Below are 14,838 nucleotides of genomic sequence, written 5' to 3' on the forward strand. Positions count from 1 at the left end.
AGTCGAATGCCACTCGCCTCTCATTTCTGCTTTCACAAAGCCTTCCTCGTCTCTGTGATTGATCGCCCCTATCAAACTCAAAACTTAGGTGGTCTGTCAAAAACTGGAGAGTCCTTGCCGAATATTCGTGCTCAGACCACAGGCACATTGAGTATCAGTGACCGGACTTCCGTTCCTTGGTTGAATGGAAAGCTCCAGATGGTGAATGTGATTCCACAAAGCTTCTTGTTGAGGACTGGGAGCGATACCGAGAAGTTCAGAAGAACTACAAGAGGCTTATTCGGAAATCGAAAGAGGGAATTCTGCAGCGGTATTGATTTTCTGAGTGACACGGCGAAATTGGTTAAGATTCTTAAAAGTGACCCAACTGCTAGGCTGGGGTCACTTAGGAAACCTGATGGCTCCTTCACGGAGATTCAATCTGAGACGATCAACTTGCTGATGGAATCTCACTTTCCAGATAATCAGATAAAGGTCCGCCGACAACAGCCCTTATTGAAAGAGGCTGCAGAGCTGCTACACCTTCTCGGCATGACCTATTTCATGCTGAAAAGTTGCGATGGGCTAGATGAACTGCATATGCGTCAGAAGTCATTGAAGATTTACCCACTCTCTCCATTTCAGCGTGCCTATTTCATGCTGAAAAGTTGCGATGGGCTAGATGAATTGCATATGCGTCAGAAGTCATTGAAGATTTACCCACTCTCTCCATTTCAGCGTGTCTATCAAAGTGGAAAATCCTGCGAGTCGGCACTGCAAAACCTTTTCGCTAGGGTAGAGCAGGCTATCGGCAGGAGGAACTGCGCTATGAGCACCGTGTGTTAGTGAATTGGATTCGTTCAATGGTGGTCCAAAGAATCGTCTCGTTACGAGCAAAGGAAGATCTGCTGGTGTCATCCGGGGTTAATAGAGGTTGCTTCCAAGGTGGGGAGCTGTCTCCATTGCATGGTGCATGGTGATCGATCCTCTGCTGACCACCTTAAACGATTCGGAAGTCTACGCATAAGATATGCAGACGACTTAACCTGTTTATGAACAGGCCCTTCGCTTATGAACATCTGTAGCAAAGTGCAGAAAACTCTGGATATGATTGGCACTTGGTGCTGTGCGAATGGACTATTGCCAAGCCCTACCAAGACTGGTATTGTCCTTTTCACCAGAAAGGGGAAGCTTGATGGACTCGTTCTGCCTAACCTAAAAAGAGTCACAATTTAGCTATCCAAAGAAATATCTTGGAGTACTCCTCGATAGTAAACTCCTTTGCAAGTCACACGTTGAAACAAAGACATCCAAAGCACTGACAGCGTTCTGGCAGTGCAAAGGTGTTTTTGGAAAAACGTGGGGTCTTTCTCCTAGCAAGGTCCTATGGATCTACATGGCCACAATAAGACCTATTACCACCTATGCATCAGTGGTCTGGATGAGTAGACTTCCTCTTTACAACGCACTGTGACCATCTGTTGCGTCGGAGCTTTTTCGGTTACTTCAGGCCCGGCATTAGATGCTCTGATTAGTCTACCACTACTTGATGTTTTCATCTAAGGACAGGCCTTGAAAGCCATCTGCCGGCTGAAACACAATGGGAAATGGTACGACCCCTGTCCGGCATCCAACGAGCCTCGCCATGCCCCTTGACTCCATGCCATCAAGAGTAGTACTGGAAAAGAGATACAGTGTGGTCTTGCGAGATGCTGAATTGTGGTCAAACTCAGAAAATGAGCCCGGCAAACACTGTTTTCGCATTTTCACGGATGGCGTCAAGACCGAGCACGGTTCCGGCTCTGGAATCAAGCGGGCCGCAACTACACGCATCTGTGTTTCAAGCGGAGGTATATGCTGTTCACGAAGCAATGATCTATATGTGTCTGCAGCGACTGAAAAGTTGCGCTCATGGCCTTGGACAGCGCTTCAATCACTTCAAGGACTGTTGAGTACTGTAAATCCAGGTTGAACTATGTATGTTGCCAGGCATAATATCCTGATGCTAAGAAAGGTCCCGGGACACATGATTATCGCGGGTAACGAGATCTCTGACTATTTTGCTAGAATGGGCTCTGAGGCCAACTTCTTTGGCCCGAAGCCTGTGCTACCACCCCTTCTGCAGCCATCAACCCCACGGTTAGCAAACCGGTTACTCTAACCTACAAGCGAGCTTGACAGCTGTTTGGATTAAGGAGGGGTCAGTTTCTATGAGAAAAGCACATGGAAAAGGTCTACACCTCAGACAGTGCATTCTGCTTAGCATGTGGAGGGAAGGGTGAGACGGCGGACTTCTTTCTGTGTGTTTGCCCCGGCTTCGCTCGAATCAAGCTTGATTGCAGATTTCTTTGGAGGTCGAGGTTCGAAAATTAATAAGGGAACCCGAGTGCAGTACAATGGACTTAATTGTGTCTAAATGCTGTACTTGCTAGTCTGTTTCCGGCAATATTTTCTATAAAAGTGTCATGCTGCTCGTTTACGCTGATCATATCGGCGGCATTAGTCAGCGGGTAGTCAGTATAACCGTCTCCAATGTTGAAAAATAATCCCGAAGAGTGAGTCTTGTGGTAAACGAGGGCAAAGTATTCTGTGTCAACAACCAAGAAGTCTACGCGTATTGGACAATTGGACAGCAGGTTGCGATTGACAATTATGAGTTCGACATTCGTCCTGGACATTGAATAACACCGATGGACAATTATTAGGAACTTTCGAGAGAAAAATTCTTCGCAATTCCTAGATTTCATCGAATAAGATGAAATCACGAGCTGTACGAGGTGGACGCCGACATCGACGTAGCAAAGCGCATTAAAATTTAGCGACTGCGCTGGTTGGGTTACGTTGAGCGAATGAACAATAACGATCCAGCAAAGAAGATTCTTCTTTCCAAATGCTCTGGAGGAACTCGTAAAAAATGACGACCTCATCTACGTTGGAAAGACCAAGTCGACGATGGCCTGACCGCCCCCGGTGTTTCTAACTGGCGTCAGTGCACGCAATGCAGAGGCGATTGACACAACATTTCGGTAGCGGTCAAGACAAACCATCGGTTGTGGTTGCCAGCGGAGTAAGTAAGTAAGTATCCTTACAAATGGAGGGTCTCCAAAAAAGGTCTTTTTCGGATCACAGCTTTATCCTCTACGATCTAGACCTTAAGATAAATCCACCCTTACCGTATCGAAATCCATTTACAACCCACTGGAATATATTCAAAAATGTACTATCATAAATAATAGGATAGGAGGGATTTGGTTCCACTAAATCACTCTCAGGGAAGATCTTGAGAGTAGGGTTATATCATTGGAGAAGATATTTAGTAAGGTCTAAAAAACATCGTGTACTATAAAATATAGCAAAAAAACTCATCCTAATAGTTAGAGCAGTGAGCTCTTGAAATTACAGAGAATCAAGATCAACTTCTAACCTCATCTACTAAACAGGAAATTGGGAATTGTGCAGAGAAAGTCGGAGACATTACAAGAAGGCAATTAGGGACGCCAAGGAAGGTAGCTGGAGGGAGTTGGGCTCATCTATCGAATCTTCCAGGGCCAATTTCGGGCCAAGAAACCAGATGGTACTTGAACTGCTACTACAGAAAAACCTCTAGAACTTCTGTTAAACACTCATTTTCCGGGATGCAGCGCCCACAAAAGTAGGAGCGGAAGTATTAGACGGGTCAATATGATCCACAACATCTTCCAGATGTAATAATTACAAACGGAGGAAGTTGCATGGGCAAACCATTCCTTTTCATGTTTTAAATCTCTTTTCAAATATGTTACAGGAAAGCCTAGACTGTATCCTTCTATGGATGGTGAAAATTTTTTAAGCGCTTTTAAACTTAGGCAAAATTCCGGCGGCCGCCGTAGCCGAATAGGTTCGTGCGTGACTACCATTCGGAATCCACAGAGAGAATTCCACACAAGAATCCTCTATCGGTGAAACACCAAAATTAAGAAAAACATTTTTCTAATAGCGGTCGCGCCTCGGCAGGCAATGGCAAACCTCCGAGAGTATTTCTGCCATAAAAAAGCTCCTCATAAAAATATCTGCCGTTCAGAGTCGGCTTGAAACGGTAGGTCCCTCCATTTGTGGAACAACATCAACACGCACACCACAAATAGGCGGAGGAGTTCGGCCAGACACCAAAAATGGGTGTACGCGCCAATTATATATATTATATATATGTATACAATATTCCAGTGAGTTGGAAACTAGTTAAGGTCGGCTTTATATGAAAAGTCGATAGGAGGGGAAATGAATCAGCGAAGGATTTTATACCAATCAGTCTTTCGTCCTTCTTATTAAGAACTTTTGAAAGGTATTATCGCTACTTCTTTGGTTATGTGATAAACTTTGATTAAACGTGATAAAGCTACAAGATGTGGCTTAAGCTTGAACACACGCAAGACAGAACTCATGCCCTTTACCACTAGATACAAGGTACCAAATCTTACCCTACTACTTGTTAATGGAAAAACTCGTTCCATGGTACACCGCGAATAGTACTTACGGGTAATCGTGGACTACAAACTACGGTAGTTTAGTGAAAACCTTTAGGAAAAGATCAAAATGTCAGATTACTGGGCGGAATATAAAGATCAGCCTGTGCAATAAGATCATGTTCAAGAGAGCCTCTTAATGCACTGGCACATGTTATTCCGATTAATCTGCATATGGATGGAAGATGCAAGATGGCAGCAATAAGTGCACTTTGGTCAAATGAAGTGAGTCGCTGAAGGGAAAAAACTTATAGTCATGCTAGTCTAAAATTACGACAAACTCAGTTCCCCTCGGGGAAGACAGATAACATCATCCCAACGGTGACATTCAATAGGAATTTTGTCACTCTCCTTCTTTCTCGGGAGGAATGGAATAAGGGAGTTTTACTAAACAACTGCGACTTTACAGTCTACACTGATGGTTCCGAAATCTATTGTGGTATTGGAGTAGGTATACTTACATTTTTATAGATCTAGATTTCAAATATCGGGGCGTCTTCCTAATACTTATAGTGTATTTCAGGCAGAAGTATTGGTAATAGGGGAAGCTTGTAGGCTTTTAATCGCAGACTTCTTTTTGGAGGGCAATATATCTAGGCCCTCAATTCGGCTACAACAACCTCTAACTAGTCACAAAATGCATAAATAGCCTTACCACCTTGAGCGGAAACCATAACACCTTAATCTGAGTACCAGGAGATCGGAACATTGTAAGAAATGAAAAAAACAGACGAACTGGCCATGGGTAACATTCTTGCACACAGTATTCAATACCTACAAACCGCGGATTGTAGATGGTAGGAGCAGAGTCAATATAACGTTCTGGCCCACCTACAATCTCAAGCAAACGTCAACATTGATAAATAAGAAGCGAAGGAATGCCTGCATACTCACGGCAGAGATAACTGGCTTTTGGCCCAAATAAAACTATCTTCCACGTCCTCTGTGAATGCCCTGCACTATAAAAGGCGGGGTTGTTAACCCTTGGCTGGTAAAGACACAAACAATCTTATAAGGTTTCTCAAGCGCACAGACTGGACATAGTCGTGTAGAAATAACCTCTATAACAAGCTATTAAATTTGTATTTGGAAATAATTTCCGTAACAGTTTGCTTATGTTCAAAGTATTGTTACGAATTTGTTATGTTTTAGTTTAAAAGTCACAAATTAATGGCAACAAACTTGCTTGCTTTATTGAACCACTTTATTGCTTTACTATTCGTGTACATGCTCATCGGCTTAACTTAAGACACAATACCCTATTCGCGTACACTTCTGTTTATATACATGTACTTAATAGCTATCGTAATTTCTAGTAATCTCGTATCTTTTGACGACCTCTGTCTCGCTTTGTTCAGTCTTCTTTGCCACGAGTGCCCGTCGGTTCGCGAACATTTGCGTTTTGCTATACTGATCTTCGTTTAAGGCTGATCATCTCGATTATACACCAAATTCTTCGATTCAAATGGAGTTAACCTTTCCAGATGAACTACTTTGATTTTTTCCTGTCCAGTTTTGCACTGCTGTATACGATACACTACATCATTCGATCTTTTAATTACCTTGTGTGGACCTTCTGAGCATGCTTGTAGTTTTTGAGAAGCTCTTTTCTTTCTTCGTGGATTATAAAGAAGTACTAAAAGGTTAGACCTGTCCTTCCTCTTGTTAGTCATTAGCTGGGTATGTTGCCTGACATAACGGTGTGACTCATCCACATTACTCTGCAGTGTTTTCTATACCCAGATAACCTCCACCTGGTCCATTAAAGAATTCCTCTAATACGAATGTGAACAAAACTATGGTAAAACGTCGGTCGTCACCAATCTTTTACTGCCTTTACTTCCTCTTCGTCTGTCTTGACGTTTTCGGTTGTAATCATAGGTCCAAGACATAAGACTTCTGTTTTAAACAAGGCACACTTTTTCCAACCCAATCGTAATCCAGTGGAGGCAATGCGCTGGGAGACTTCTTTAAAGTCTTTCAGATGCTCGTTAAATTTTTACCCATATTGGTGATGACATCCAGTTATACAAAATACGTTTTCCAGTGTAGTTCCGTTAGCACAGGCTCCATCAGGCGTTCACAAGTTGCTGGTGTGTTGCTTAATCCGGAATCCGGAATAATGGAATCACAGAAAACTGCCACAACCCATCTCCTATGCTGAAGGCAGCCTTTTCACGATCGTAAGTCTCAGTTTCGGAATTCAGAGAGAACGTAGGTTCAAATCTCGGTGAAACACCAAAATGTGGCAAATTTGTCAGGGAATGGCAAACCTCCGAGTGTATTTCTGCCATAAAATAGCTCCTCATCAAAAATGTCTGTTCTCCGTCTTCTCAGCAGATTCTAAGCTTTATCCCATATAACTAACTGCTGATCGACCATTTACAGTTCCCTTAGCCGTTAAGTTGTTGATTTTGTAGGAACCAGTACTCGCCCCTTAGAGCTGGTTTGCTTAAGTTTAATGGCTTCTAGGTATCGAGAGCGCCATTGTCAGTTTCAATGCTTCACTTCCTTCCACCTGAGTTCGTTTTCGGTTGGCGCCTACAATTATAAGAAGTGCATAATAGAGGGGGGCTCAGTAAGTTCAAACTTTTTTTTTCCAACATTGTCGCCATTTGGAAAGATACTTTTCTCCAACCATTTTTTAAGGATTTGTCGAACTCTCCCAAATACGCCTCTTTCTCGGCGATGACTTCCTCGCTTTAAGTAAGGTTTTTTCCCCGCAAGTCATTTCTTTATATTAGGTCCGAGAACTGCTTTTTTTTTTAATTTATGAGGATGACACCGTTTGTATCGCGAAAAGTCGTAGCGATGACCTTTCTGGCCGACGGGACTTTCTTCGTCTTCTTGAGAGCAGATTCTTCGGGAGATTTGATTGTTGCTTAGTTTCTGGTGTGTAATGCTGAATTCACGGTTGGTTGTCCACCATGAGAAAACGCGGCAACCATCGGGTCGACAATTTTTTCATCGCCAATTTATTATGTAAAATATTATTTGCCATTCCGGTCAACACATCTATGACCTCTGTTAGGTACTTCGCGCACTTTCGTTCGTCGATCAGCGTGAATCATGTCGTGTGCATTTTTAATGATATCCTCGGTAACCATCAAAAACGGATGTTCGCCAACGTTTAAATTCGTTGAACCAATGACCTGTGGACATATACGGCGAAGAGTCTCCATAGACAGCAACTAACTTTGCTTTAATCTCCTCGCATTTTTTCCCATCCAAAAACAAAAAGCGAATTACTGAACGATACTGCTCTTTTTACATCTTAAGAAAATCACGAAACACGTTTTACTCGAATAGTTGCCAGATCCAAACTAACCTATCAATCCGTCTGAAATTTGTTTTACGGTCGTTTGGTAATTGTTGTCAATGATTGTGAGATAGTGACTCTATAATATAGACTAAACTAGCTTTCGTAACATGATATAATATTTTACCACAATGCCTTGCGTCTGTGGGCAAACAGTTGAGCGAACGTATTCTATAGTGCAGTGTTTTAAGTGAGGTTCTCATTTAGATTGCGTTAAGATTTTGCCCAGTGATGCTGAATTTTTTGCTGAACTCTGACAAACCATTTTTTGTTCTTCTTATGACGCTATCTGACGCAAATCTATTCGCTCACCTCCTCCTCCAATGGTATTAGATGAGACGGCCAATGCTGCTCTTAGAGCCGATAATTCGCATATGTATGAAGTGATCAATGCACGGCATGAGGATAAAGAGCGCATAATAAGCAAAACTGAGTATCTTCAGTTGAAAATTCACTCGCTGCCGAGAAAGCTTCGTATTGATGAGTTGTCCTCGGTAATTATTCTTCTTATTGCGGAAGTTAATTGTTTGCGAGAAAATGATGTAAAAAACGGTTATTGCACATGTGTGAACTAGAGCCTAATGTAGAGAGGCAGATGTTGCTGGTCCTGCTTTTACTGCGATTAACTTCTTCTGCCTCTGCAGTTAATGCAAGAGGCTATCTTACTCTTGCTGATGGTGCTGCCGTCACCATTCCGACTTCGTAATCTGCTCTGTTCCTATCTCTAGCACTAGCGCTATTGCTAAGAGCTCCGCCGTTTTTTTTTTCTTCCGCTGCCGATCAATCACATACCAACGCACAGTGGGATACTGTGGTTAATAAAAAGCCAAAAAAGAGAAAAAAGGCCTAAACTGTGGTTCGCGTGAACAAATATAATGAACTGGAAGTAATTGCTACGAAAAAATGGATACACTTCACTTCATTGAAATCTTCAAACTTCCTATACTGCCAAAAATTCGAACATATAATAATACCAGATATCCTGCTTCAAACTTGTTAAAAGGATGTGTATATAAACTCTTTGAAAAGAACTAACTTTAAACTAGGAGTCAAGCCGTCTCTTTATGATGAAGTTATGAATCCTTTCAAAAGAAAACATATCGAAAATCGTAGACCAACTGCAATCTCTAAATCCTGCCCATCTTTTGATAAGTTAAAGATATTCTTTAAAAACATGGGTGGTATGCGTAATAAATACATATTTCGGAGCGCCCATATGGATTATGATGTGATAATTTTCGTTGAGACATGGAGGAACTCAAATTTGTACGACAATGAATATTTTGATTTACACTTACACGCACGGACAAAATTATTTACACAACCACTAATTTTTCATTCGATTAGCTGTATCTTGAGAAAAAATTATTGTAATTAAAAATGTTATTCTAGGAAAAATACACAAATTTACTGTTTATTTAAAACTAACATAAACTTAACAAAATTTTATTCTATGAATGTAAAATTATCAAAAGCACAGAATTCTCCATATTTTAAGGGAAAAAATTATTCACACAATTCAATATCACAAATAAAATATTAAGTTGAATGCAATTTTAATATTTAATAGGCATTCCTTTTTGCCTCATGATTTCGTTAAGTCTATTTGGGAGAGAGTTAACTATTTTTTTATCACATTTGGAATCAAATTTCGGCATTTCTCTTGATGTACCTAATTTAGTTGGGTTTTGACGTGATAGCGTCTTATAATTCGATTTAGCCGGCTGAACGCACGAAAAAATGCGTCGTCATCTTGCTCAATCGTCGTTATCTTGCTCATTCGTCGTTATCTTGTTCAATCGTCGTTACCTTGCTCATGCGTCGTTACCTTGCTTGAACTGCAAGCGAGAGCGCGGAACGAACGACAAAGAGCACCATCGTCCCCCGCGTTCGGCAACGTTAGACATCTGGCTCTCTCCTACTTGAGTGAGCATATATGTATATGTATGTTTATGCGCATTTGTATATAAATTCACATATATGTATTTGCATATGCCTTCTTCCTATGTGCATGGTAATGAACCATTTCTCTGTTGAGAATAGGACGATGGTAGAAAAAGTAGGAAATGAAAAGTGGTGTTTCGAGTATAATGTGTCTTGAAAAAGGCAAATCGATGATGTTGCCTCTTAGTGTTGTTAACTTATTAACGTCTGATGCACAATAGAAATTGAACATATCTTTCATGAATTTGATAAATGTTTCGTCATTTTTCACGTTTGTGTAAATGTAACTTAACCTTTTCCATTGCTATTCCATTTACCTCCTTCTCTATATCCATACAAAATATCTATCAAACAAATAAAATTAAAATTTTGTTTTGAAAATTGCAACCATTACATTAGTATTTTCTTATGACGTTGTCACGTTAAACTATCGTCAGTAAACCAACTTTACAGACAACCTCTTTACCTCTACCGAGTTCATTCCACAAATGTTCGATGGGATTCAAGTCTGGAAACTGTCGTGGTGCTGGAAGAATGTGAAGCACATGATGTATTGTCCTGCTACACCACTGTACTTACTGTATTGCTTTTATCAAATTCGGTATTGGGTTTTCTTCAGACTCGAATCCTTCCATCCGATTGAAAAATGTTGAACTCACTCTCGTCGATAAAAATGACGTTGCTCCAGAAATCAACTGGCTTATTTTTATATTCCTTTGCGAACTCTATCCTCTTATTTTTATTGACTTCGCTGGTAAGTGGTTTCCTTCGAGCCATTCGTGAGCTATACCCGGCACGTTTCACGGTCCTGCGAATTGTTTTCGGATGGACTTCTTTTTTAATCTCTTTAAGAACTTATGGCTACCTCTTGCGTTGATGTAATTTTTGGCTATAAATAGTAAAACGACTTCAGTTCACCGTTTGACCGATATCTGCTCATAATTTGCCCTCCTTATGCATATGCAAAATTATTTTTCTTTCAGTTTCAGTTGTGTCTGCTTGTTTTCGACCCATGATGTATTAATAACGCGAAAACAAGACTTGAAATGATCAAATGAGTTGAGTTTCGAATGATCATATTCCTTGCCTTGTTAGAAAAATTAAATTTAAAATTCATACTTTGTGTGAAAAATTTGGTCCCTTTAAAATATGAGGAATCGTATGATTTTTGGTAATATTTCATTTATGAAGTAAAGTTTTGTTAAGTTTATGTTAGTTTTAAATAAACAATATGCTTGTGTATTTTTCTTAGAATAAAATTTTTAATTACATCAATTATTTTCCAGGATACAGCTCCTTGAATCCAAAATTCGTTGTGGTGTTAATAATTTTGAACGTGTGTGTATATAAAGCCATTCGCAAGGTCCATGAATCTAAGAGAACAGGATGCTCTTTGGGTGGTGGCGTTCTAATTGCAGTTCATCAGAGACTATCAGCAGCTCAAATTACGCTCAGCAACTGTGTATACACGTAAAAGGTTCAGCATGTTCTCTGTTCATATTAGCCTCTTATTAGCCTGGTTGTAATTTTGATTTATATAAAGCGCATACGATAATAATGTATCTCTTGCACATAATGATCTAATGGATGATCATTTAAGTGTTTTTGGTGACTTTAACCTTCCTAATGTTATGTGGTCAAATAGCTGAACTAGAAGTTCACCTCATTGATAATCTTTGCAGAATTAATTTAGTATAACTATTGTGCTTTGCAAACAAACTTAACAGACTTCTTGTTGCAGGAAAAAGCACCAATGGCTCAAAGAACGAGGCTTCCGAAATTATAACAAACAACACTTTAAGTTCACTGGATTTTATTTCTTGTTAAAGAAAGTGTTTTATAAGTAATTATATAAATTTAAAATTTAAGAAATTAATAAAGTTTAACAAATTATATAAGTTGCGTTAAAATGGGAATGAGGTTTTATATTTTCGTGCCTCGGACGCCTCTGAATTCCCGTAAGCAACTGGACTTTTAAAGCACGCTTCGGTCAATTCAAAGGTGTTTATAGTTTAGGCATAATTGCATTTTTTGGTAAAAATATTACAGAAGAAATTTTTAGTATGAAGCGATAATTCAAGTTTAGTACATAAGTATTTGAGTACAGTTTTTCTAATTAGTGCAAAAAACAAGTTTAATATGGAATTGTAATATTAATCTGTAACCCTTCTTCATCTTATTTATGTCAGCGAAAATATCAATAGTAGCATTTCGCAGTGACCGAGTTGAAAAAATCTCACTTAATTACTGATTTTTCCCGTTGGAATGGCATACTGTTAAATATTATTTGGGATGGTTTGTTCTCGGGTTCGAATGCCTCTGATTCTGATTCTTGTCCACATTTAAATCTCATGTTTTCGAAATTTGTCTGCAAAAGATTCCTTTAAGTCGCAAAAGGGCTTTTGAAATTTCTGTGGTACAACAACAAGCTAAAAAACCTGCAGAATAAGTTATTTAAAAAACCAAAAAAGCAAAGGATCAGTTGCCCTATAAAAATTATAAATTTCTTTGCAATAATTACCTTCTAAGTGTTGAAGAAAGTATTAAATCTAGCCCTAAAACTTTTTTGCACTACATCTAAGAAATCCTGTACTAGTATTCCATTATTTGGTTTAGTAGTACATCCGCTAATACGCCACTACATGCAGTCAATCTTTCTACAGAATTTGTCCTTACTTTGTTCAGAATGATAGTGATTCAGATTCTTATTTCATTCAAGATCGATCTTTAAATCTCGAACGATCTTTAAATCTAAAGCTCTGAATTTCAGATCGGTTGGAGGATAGTTAGTAGTTCGCTATTCCCTTGGGAGTTGTCAGGACGATTCTTCTGCTTATGGTTCAAGCAGCTCACAACTTCCGAGATAGGGTATGGCTAGCTTCCGAAACACGCGTTCGGGAGTGAGCCAACGTAAGAAGGCGAAGCATTTCAGGATAGCTGGTTGTTCAACGGGTTTGGGACCCGCCACTCGCTCATTCGCGGCCACGCCCCGACGGAAGAGAAGGACGATGCGTCCAAAGATTCCTTCTATGAGCGCTTGGAACGTTCCTATGAGCGCTGACATAAAAACCGTGTTTGGCGACTTCAACGGTAGGGTGTGCAAGGAAGGAATTCTTCGTCCCACAGTCGGAAAATTCAGCCTGCACAACGAAACATCCGGTAACGGGGAGAGGCTGATCGACTTATCCGGGGCCCGAAACATGGTACTCTGCAGTACCAAATTCCAGCATATGAAGATTCACCATTCCACCTGGCTGTCCTGATCGAAAAACAGGAAACCAGATGAATCATGTTGTGATAGATGGAAGACATGCTTCTAGCGTATTAGATGTATGTACGATCCGAGAACCCAACAGCGGCTCGCATCATTACCTCGTTGCAGCCAAATTGCACACGCGCCTCTGTGCAGCAAAAAAAGTACATCTACCTAAGCAAAGAATGTTCAACATTGGAAAGCCACAATCACAACAGACAGCCAGAAGATTCACCATCCGATTCTCATTCCTGCTCTCAGAGAGTACTGCCCAATATTTTTCGTTTTTTACGTCCCACCGAGAGGAATGTCATGCTGTCGCAAAAAGAATGGATGCTGCCTATAGAGCCACGCTGCGAGCGGGCGCAATGCGATCCATGTGGGATCGCTACCAAGAGCTAAGAAAGGAGAGACCGAAATACTTGAGTGTGAGGAGCTTGAGATGCTGACCAATAGAAACAACTCCGGAAAATTCCACCAGAAAGTTCGGCAGCTTACAGAAGGCTTTAAGACCGGGTCGTTTTCCTGTAAAAAATAAAGATGGCAATCTGGTGACTCACATCTAGAGCATACTTAAATTATGGAGGGAACACTTCTCGAACCAGTTTAATAGTGATAGATACGCATGTCACTGCTAAGCTATTCAAACATGACGGCGAAGGGCTGGTAAGGTGCATGCATCAGCTTCTATGTAAAATATGGCCGGAAGGAAGCATGCCTGCTGATTGGAATTTAAGTGCGCACTGCCCAAACCATAAGAGCCGGTTCTACTTACCGGAATGACTCGGGTTTTTCCCGACCAAGGGCTGCCGCCATAGTAACCTAGCCCTGTCTAGTGTACCGTATCCCAACCCCAATCTTTCGTCACTGGGGCAATCCATTGAAGCACGTTTGCTCCAAATACTTCTCTTTAGGGCTGGCGTCGAACCCAACCCTGGACCAGAAGTATTTGTCTGCTGCATCTGCCACAAACCTGCTCAGGCCTTAAGACTCATAGGGAGTGGTCCCAAAGGTATGTGACCACGTGTTGCTCCTGCCCTCAGGCGGCCCCTGCCTCAACGGCGATACCACCCTCAGTGCCGGCACGTCAAACTGCCGCCACCAACTATACCTCAACGGTAAGGACCCCCACGCGCAACACAACTCCCTCACTGACCCACAACCTTCCTGCTCCTATCCCAGTGCGGGGACAAACCTGCAGCTCTTGGTAGCCCGCACAGTCTGCTCCGTGTGTCAGACCGTAGTTCCTCGGCACTTGACAACAGTCCAATGCAATTCTTACAGTGGCTGGTGCCACTTTCGGAGGTGCTCCGGCCTGCAGACCACCCGTGAGTGGACACGGGACTTCGATGCTCCCTGTTGCAGAGCTCTGCACCCGCTACCGAACCCTGTGGCGCGGCCACTCGTCAACGTCAGGCCACAACAATTTTTGCGGAACGCACAGCAGGACCAACGTAGACAACGCAACGCGTCCCTGACCCCCCGAGTTAGGATTACACTCCCGCGAAGTTTCAAGCTATTACAACTGAACTGCAACGGACTCACGAACAAGCTTGACGAAATTGTCGACTTCATGAGCCGGTATGGTATCAAAATAGCTGCGATCCAAGAGACAAAACTGTACGCCAGCTCCCCCCTGATTACCAGGGACGGCTACAACGTTATAGAAAGGACCCCGAGCGAGACAACGGTGGTGACCTAGCGTTCATAGTCCACCATACAGTGCAGTATCGTCTTATCGATGAAGGCACCGACCGCAGGGACAGCACCTTAGAGTGTCAAGGTATAGCTGTCCGGTCAGGCGATGCCGAGCTCGAAATTTATAATATCCATATACCGCC

This window comes from Anastrepha obliqua, chromosome 6 (genome assembly GCF_027943255.1).
Source record: "Anastrepha obliqua isolate idAnaObli1 chromosome 6, idAnaObli1_1.0, whole genome shotgun sequence".
Lineage (NCBI taxonomy): Eukaryota > Metazoa > Arthropoda > Insecta > Diptera > Tephritidae > Anastrepha > Anastrepha obliqua.